The 8,670-nt window shown below is 49.3% G+C and overlaps 1 non-coding gene across 1 annotated transcript; it reads right to left on the reverse strand.

The window, feature by feature from the left end:
* Positions 1-4,317: 4,317 nt before the first annotated feature.
* Positions 4,318-4,433, reverse strand: Trnal-caa (transfer RNA leucine (anticodon CAA)). Its single transcript has 2 exons — positions 4,396-4,433; positions 4,318-4,363 (listed from the first exon to the last, which is right to left on the reverse strand). It is a non-coding gene; the product is annotated as a tRNA-Leu (tRNA).
* Between the last annotated feature and the right edge of the window lie 4,237 nt (positions 4,434-8,670).

Raw genomic sequence — 8,670 nt, forward strand, 5'->3', positions numbered from 1 at the left:
TGCGGTAAAGTCGCTTTTTTCTATTACGTAAGCGAAGAAGTGCTGATGTGAACCACGGAGAGCGAAACGCCGTTCGAACAGTTCGCAAAGGAACATAACGATCTATAAGTGAATTAAACTTATTTTTGAACGATACCCAGTTCTCCTCTACAGTGTTATCAGCAGCACATGCAATGTATTTTTCAGTGAAAACTTCTAACTCGGTACATATAGATGCATAATCAGCTTTCGCATAACCTTTTATAACTTTAGTTGCGTGCGTAGGACGCTGTGGTTGCATTGCGCAGGTGAAGTGTACAATGTGATGATCACTAAGCCCGGGTAGGTAATGAATCGATGAAATGACCGAAGGATTAGTTGTGAAAACCAAATCAAGTATATTGGAAGAAAATGCTGTGATGCGCGTGGGTTCATGGATTACTTGGGTTAAATTAAAATCATTGCATATATTTAAAAACCGATTACCTTCCGCTGAAAGACAGCTAGCCGTTCCATTCTCACTGCTCCAAGTAACTTCTGGGAAATTAAAATCACCCATAACAAATATTTGAGAATTTGGGTATCTGACAGAAACTGCGTGCAAACAGTCATGGAAGTTTTCGCAAAAGTCTGAGGGGCAGTGAGGCGGATGGTAGCAAACACACAAAATCACTTCCTGATACGCAAAGCGAACGCACGCGCATACGATCTCTAGTGACGAACATATAGAAACAATATGAGAGGAAAATTGATCTGATATCGCGATGAGAACACCGCCCCCTGTTCTTGTTATTCGATCAGATCTGTAAAAATTGTAGGCGTTTTTGCAATGTAAAACCTCAGTGTTGCGAATTTTACTTGACAACCAAGTTTCTGTTAACACTACTATGTCCGCAGAACAGTCATCAATTATAGAAGATAACTCGTCACGTTTGCTTAGCACACTTCTAATATTTGTAAACAAGACTGAAACTGGCTCAAGTATTGCGGCACGTTTAGTAGGTTGGGATTGCTAGGAAGAGGGAAGAACACTGTTAGGAATATTGGTACCTGAAGGCGAAAGTGAAGAAGCGAATTCACGGGTAAGTTCACAAACGCTGTCGGTCTGACTGCAGTAAACGAAGCATTTTTTGTTAATAAATAACTTGTTGTAACGCACTGCAAACTGTTGACCAGTCGACTTTCCGTACTCGTACAATTTTTTACGCGTGTTCCTAGTTTCTTTGCAAAAATCTTCACTTAAGCTGACACCGGTACCTTTTAATTTGGCCTTGTTTGCCATAATACTTTCCTTAATCTTAAAAGTAGAAAGCTTTACAATTACAGGACGGCACTTCTTATTTGCGTATGAACCAAGCCTGTGCGCACGTGAAATGGCATCGGTCGGCAGTTGGAGACCTAGAGTGGACACAATCTCGCGAACCTTATCTTCGGAATGCGACCATGTTTCGGCTGCAGCATCAGGTATTCCGAAGAATAGAAGGTTTTCTCGCCGTGACCTATCCTCGAAATCATCTAGACGTGAACGTAATTCAGCGTTCGCCCCACGAACAGTATCAGTTATAGTTTGCTGCAGGTTACTTGGAGGCATTTTGTCCAAGGAATTTACGCGAGCTTCTACAGCAACCAATCTTGAGTTAATATCTGACACAGTTTGCTCCAAAATCGCCTGACTGGACTTCACTTCATCAAGAACTTTTTTTAATTCGTTATGGCGTGCGTCAACGTGCGCGTTAATTGCCTTCACGACTTTAGCCAGCTCATCAGGAAGACTAGAAGGATTATTGGGACCTGGATTGGATTCGACGTCACCACTCAAAAGCAATAGTTTCACAACATGAAAACATTCGCAAATACATAAGTAAAGTACACTTGGGCATGGTACAAGCAGCAGACACAGGTTGTTTGACTTTTTAGAGTGGCATGAATGAAATTTACCAACCTGGAGTAGAAGAAAAAACGGGTTCTTAGTCGACTGCATAGCTGCTGCTCGACCATGCCCACTGAAGTCGCGCGGGGGATGACGGCCGCTTATAAACTTGTGGCTGTGTGATGACGATGCTGATGAGAATTCGGAGATTATCGGAGTGACAACAGGCAGGCTTGCTGTGCTATCAAACACGGGGCACTGCCAAGCATGATTCCAAGCCGAAGAAGAAGACTGCAGAAGCGTTGGCGGTCCGCCTTGCACAACTTGCTCCCGTGACGTGAGGCACCACGAGGAGAACCTCGCCGTGTCGTTCCAGTTGGAAGCGCCCTTCGAAGGTAGGTGAAAGCCGTCCGTTTGAGCTTCTTGGCAGGGGGCGGAAGCCAGCATCGTCAGCAACTGGAGTAGAAGAAAAACGGGTTCTTAGTCGACTGCATAGCTGCTGCTCGACCATGCCCACTCCACCTGTTGTTCTCACCTGTTGGCGTCCATTTGATTAACGTCATATCCGGTAACGGAAGTACTTGGTGGACCCCGGCATAAAACACTTTCGTGTTAAAATGTACTGCTTCTTGAATGCCAAGGACTCGAATCACGCGACGGCGGGATCACAACACCGATGCAATAGCTGGTTATTTGCTATTTATGGAACACGAGTGATCGTTGTTGAGTAAAACGGGCTTTTCTTATAGCATATTTGTAGGAGCTTGCTTTCATTTGACCCAAACGGACTCGTCGGCTGCGTGATAACCTTCAATAATATCAACGATTATTGGGATTTTGCGTCCCAAAACCACGATATGATTATGAGGGACGCCATAGTGGAGCGCTCCAGAAATTTCGACCGCCTGGGGTTCTTTAACGTGCACCTAAATCTAAGTGCACGGGTGTCTAGCATTTCACCTCCATCGAAATGTGGCCGCCGCAGCCGGGATTCGATGCCGCGACCTTCGGGTCATCGTTCGAAAACATCGCCTGAAAGGGGTCGGAAATTATCGTGGGAAACAATTATAGCGCGTCCAAATTCAGGCGCAATGCTTTGTGAGCATAGTACGCGATTATTTGTTTAGCAAAATGATTGGTATTTTGTTAGGATAATTGTCGTGGGGGAAGAAAAGATGTGGTGTAGCTCAAAGCTCCTTGTTACCCAGTGCCATTGTATATTTGTATAAATGAGGCCATCAAAGTGATAACAGACAGGTAAACAGCAGTTCACCTGTCATTCGAGCACTTGGTAGAATTGTAGAATACCCGCTAAAACCTATAACAAAAAACGTATTACTATTGCTCTTAATGACAGTAACAAAAAAATTGCAGTAGCTTAGCTCGGCTATGCCAGGATATACGTAGCGTTAGCAAAGGTTCAGCTGATTATTCTGAGCTTTCCAGATTGTCTAGGATTAGCTTGATTGTCATGCTTACTGCTGCTCCAATGATACACATTCGGCCACATCGTTCAGAACCGGTAGACCTGGCGGCATGGCCGGGTAACGATACCCATTGGTAACGCTAAAGAGCAGAATGTTCTGCTTAACGAGAAAATTCTTGCATGTTGTACAAACCCGCGCCACGGTTTCACCCCACTCAGGCGCCGCCACTAAACTCAACGTTTCACGCATGGCACTAGTTGGCGGCGTCAAATCTTTCATGTGCCATAGTCTTTCACACACGTCGCACACGTATCCAAACGGATTGTTTACGAAGTCCGTCTCGAAGGTCCGAGTCGCACTGGCGCTTTCGCTAAGTTTCACAGTATAGGCAGTCGGTCGGCGAGCCTTGACGTCATCGACGGCGTCTTGGTGTTGCTGCTGCAGAGGTGGCCGGGCACGTCGCTCAGCATCCTGGCGACACCGCTTTGCTAGACGTTCCTCTCTCCGCAGCACGTTTAGCCTTCCTCTGTTCATTTTTCATACGCTGAACCGCTAATTGCCAGGCAACTACTTCGGGATCCGATGACATAAGCTTCTCGGCTCTTCTGCGCCGTTGAGCAGCATTTGCGCTCTCCTTCTCCATGGCGTTACCCACCCGCAAACGACAGTCAGAGGCGCTATCAAGCGGCACCAGCGCATTGTCAGACGGCGACTGCACAGCGAAGGCGAATAGCTGCGCCGCCATGGCTACGACGTCACCCCTCTCGAATGCGCAGTGCAGCAGCGGCGAGTCGCGCGCGCCGGCGCCAGTCTGTCTGCCCGGCTACGACGCCACTCCTCCCGCTCTCCGCCACCAGCAGCGGCGAGCCCCGCGCGGTAAGCGCGTGGCGGTGGCGGAGAGTGCGTGAGATGCCGGCTCCGCACTCATCCTCGCGCATGCGCAGCACGGCTTATGATGACCCACGTGAAATCGGCTCCGGCTAGGAAAGTGTAGCTAACGCTACAAAAACCGTTTGCAATAACGCGAAAAAAAAAAATGCGTGTCGGAAGTGGGATTCGAACCCACGCCCACATTCGTGGACCAGAATTCCCAAGCCCTCGTCGAGAGCAAGGCTGTGCCTTGAGTCTGGCGCCTTAGACCACTCGGCCATTCTGACTCTGGTTGCAACGCGACAAATTTTCGCAAAGTATTTGGGACCCAGGTTGACGGAAGAATCCTTAGTTCGTTGGGCGAATTTCTAAAGGCAAGCAATATGTACGAGGTAAACCGCAGGCACGCCGTAGGTGCATTGCCCCAAAATAACCTCGTTTGAATTTCGATGTGTAGATATATGGTTGAGATATATGAAAGATATGCTTCGAGTCCCCCGTGAGGGGCCAATATTTCCGACAGTATCGGAAAAGCAAGACCGAAGCATGCAAAAAGAAATCGCCAGTATCATCCTCTATTATTTTTTTATTGTATTGACCGATTACATTGGGATCACGATAACCCACAGAAAGCGGACCGCCTAGACTTGAGCCCTTGTCGGGGAATGTAATCTGACATTAAAAAATTTGCTTAGCATTTATTGAGGAGCAATTCTAAAGAGATAGAGAGAGACATAACTTTATTTGTGTCCTTGCTGGGGTCAAGGGAGGCGGGGGCCGGGAGACTAGCCCTACCGGAGCCCCCCTTCCTAAGGCGGCGGCCAGACCTTGGGTCTTGGCGGCGTCTTCGGCCAGCCGGACTGCCCCAGAGTTGGTCATCCGGGCACGCGCTTAGCAGCATAGCCTCCTACTGCTCGGGCGTGGTTATCTTAAGTTTAGGGTTCTTGCTGTGTTTGGTGGTGTGTTTCGCTGCAGGACATGCCCAGATAATGTGGTCGAGGTTGGCGCGAGCCATCCCGCAAGCTTTGCACTGTGGTGTGTAAACGTCCGGGTATATGCGACTGTACAGCGTGGGTGTAGGGAATGTTCGCGTCTGCAATAATCGCCATGTTGTCGACTACTGCTTATTTAGCGACTTGTCAGGGGGTGGGTACTTCAATCTTGCCCTACGGTAATGCATGAGAATTTCACCATACGTGACCATTCTTTCTTTCGCGTGGCCGCACCAGGACTCGACTTCTTCGTCCTCAGCCTGCTGGGCTTGTCGGGAGGGTAGCTTCTCTGATGATGGGTGACGCGCCCGGTGGACGATTTCTCGGGCAGCGTCGTTAGCGGCTTCGTTCCCGGCAAGGCCCGAATGGCCCGGAGCCCAGATTAAATGAACTTGGCGGCGACGAGATGGGGATGTGCATAAGCGTGCGCAGGGTTCCCCTTCAGGGGGGGCGAAGGTTCGTCGCAGCGCCCCCCTCCCTATTATGTCAATGCATGCGGCTGCCTTTGCGCCCCTCTTCTCGCCCCCCCTACAATGTATAGGGCTGACTTTGCGCCCCCCCCCCCTTCTCGCCCCCTTGCCCTCCCCCCCCCCCCCCCCTGCGCACGCCTATGGGGATGTGCTTGCAAGTATGCGGTTCGCTTGCGGTGAAATGAGGCCCTTGGTGAAGTTGCGGATAGCTGTCTTGCTGTCACTAACAATGCAAGAGGCGGAAGTCGTCGGGTAGGCTAAAGCGATGGCAGCTTCTTCGCCCTCTTCGGGTTGTGTGGTGAGTAGGGAGCTGGTGGTGGTAGTTACAAGATTCTGTCCCGTGACGATAGCGAGCGCCATGGCCGGTTGTTGCGGGTACTCTGCTGCGTCGACGTAAGCTACATGCGCGGCCCCCTTGTAACTCTTGCTGAGATGTTTAGCACGGTCGGCGCGCCGTTCTGCGTTGTAGACGGGGTGCATATTGCGAGGGATGGGGGGAATCAGGAACGTTTCTCGGATGTCCTTGGACAATGGGACCTTGGGTCCGGTCTGCGTAACGTATTCAATGTCAAGGGTACGGAGGATGTGCCGCCCGGTCTGTGTTTGCGAGAGCCGCTCGCAGTGTGAAATGCGCTGAGCCTCAGTTAACTCATCAATTGTGTTATGTAGGCCTAATTCCATGAGCTTTTGATTCTCCGTAGATTGAGGGACGTGCAGGGCTTGCTTGTATGCTTTCTTGATAATTATATTAATCTTGTGTTTCTCGGCGTTGGAGAGTCATAGGAAGGGCGCGACGTACAGGATGCGGCTGATAATAAAGGCTTGTACCAACCGTAAAAGGTTGTCCTCTTTCATTCCCACGTGCTTGTTGGTGATGCGGGCGATGAGCCTTCCTATTTGAGTAGCGTGGGTCTTGAGGCATTCGATAGTGTCTGTGTTCTTACGGTTCTGTTGTATGCGGAGCCCCAAGACTCGCAGGCTAGGCACGCACGGTATGGGATTTCCTTTGACTTCGAGCATGATGGGATGCGTGCTCTCCTGACTCGTTCGACGATGCGTTGCGGGGCGTAGGATTAGTAATGCGGACTTGCTCGACGAACAGGAAAGTCCTCGTGGCTCGACATACTTGACCACCGCGTTGATTGCTTCTTGCAGGGTCTCTTCAATTTCGCCATCACTGCCTCCAGCAGTCCAGTGGGTAATATCGTCCGCGGCAGGGATTTAGGCGTGGGATAGCAGAAAGCTGTGTTGGCAGCCCCATGAGGGCGATGTTGAAAAGCATGGGAGAGAGCACGGACCCTTGTGGTGTGCCCTTGCTTCCCAGCTTGATAACCTCCGACTGGAGTCCCCCTATTGTTAATGTGGCAGTGCGGTTGGAGAGGAAATCTTTAATGTAGCGATAGGTCTTTGCACCAACGTTTAGTTCTGAGAGTGCCTCGAGAATTGCATGGTGTGTGACGTTATCGAATGCTTTAGTAAGGTCTAGGCCAAGTATAGCCCTTGTGTCCAGTTTAGGTCCCTGTCGGGTGTCGAGTACTTGATGCTGAAGTTGAAGCATGACATCCTGTGTGGACAGCCGTGGGCGGAAGCCTATCATGGTGTGTGGAAACTTGTATTCCTTATCCATGTATTCAGTAAGTCTAGTGAGAATGACACGCTCCATGACTTTTCCCACGCATGAAGTGAGAGATATGGGGCGGAGGTTGTCGAAATGTAAAGGTTTGCCTGGTTTGGGGATGAAGACTATCTTGGCGTGTTTCCACGGCGCAGGCAAGGAGCCCGACTACCAGACGATGTTGATATGTTGCAACAGAGTCGATAGGGAGTCGTCATCCGCATTTTGTAGGATGCGATTGGTGATGCGATTGTCCCCCGGCGCTGAGTTTGGTCGCAGATTTCGTACCGTTGCCTGCACTTCCGCCAGGGTGATAGGGGCGTCCAGGGAGGCGTTATCCTGACCTGTGTAAGGCATCTGCGGTTGCGTCACCTGGTCACCAAGGTACTTGTCGACAAGGTTACTCAGGAGCTGCTTGTCGGCGGCCTGCGTTTGATGTAGGAGTTTCTGTATATTGCGTTGTTGAGTAGTTTTGCTGGCTCGCGCGTCTAGCAGCTGCCGCAGAATGTTCCAGGTCTTGGGGATATGTTGCTGTTTTACGAAGTTTTGCAAATTTCCTCTTTCTTTCTTGCTCTATTTCTTTCTTTTTCACTCTTCTCGTTGTTTCTTGTGTATGTCTCTTTTGTCTCTGTCAATTTCTACTTATTTCTTTCGCTCTCTCTCTGTCTCTATTTCTATCTCTTCTCGGTCTTTCTTTCTTTCTTTCTCTCTGTCTGTATTTCTCGCTTCTTCTTGCTTTCTAGGCTATGTTTTGCTCTCTCACCTTCTCCTTTTCCTCATCCTCACTTCCCTTTCCCACCCCTCTGCTATACTAACTAATTTATACTATACTATACTATACTATATACTATACTATACTATACTATACTATACTATACTATACTATACCATACTATACTATGCAAGGCTATGCTATGCTCTGCTTGCGCGCCTGGATAGCCGAGTGGTTAAGACGCTTGCCTTCGGATTGTGGGTACGGGGGTTCGAATGTCACCGCGCGAAGAAATTTTTCCCCCTAGGATTTCTCTCTTTCTCTATCTTTATTTCTCTCTCGCTGTTTCTCTATTTCTTTCTCTCTCTCGGTGCTCGTTTTCTCGCCCAGCCCTGGTCATAGCACCCCGCACCGGAAATCGGCGCACGCGTTCTGGGAGCGAAGCAGAAGAGGAAGAAGGCGAAAAAGGCGCTTGCCGGTTCATGATGATGATAGTTTTTTGTCCATACTGGACAGATTACGCTCGGCATAAACAGCTCCGCTGTTAAAAACTGTCCAGTCTATTCCCTGCTGTTGTGGCTCGAGTAACTGGTTCATCTAACTACGAAGACACACCTTTGTCTGCTTCCTTGGCGTTGACACCTTCCTTAAAGTAATGGTGCCAGCTGATATTACTGTTTCCCATATACCTGAGTGCGCCCCGTGTAGATCCTTTATGCACTCCACATTCCACCA

This window comes from Rhipicephalus sanguineus, chromosome 2 (assembly GCF_013339695.2).
Source record: "Rhipicephalus sanguineus isolate Rsan-2018 chromosome 2, BIME_Rsan_1.4, whole genome shotgun sequence".
NCBI classification, from domain to species: domain Eukaryota; kingdom Metazoa; phylum Arthropoda; class Arachnida; order Ixodida; family Ixodidae; genus Rhipicephalus; species Rhipicephalus sanguineus.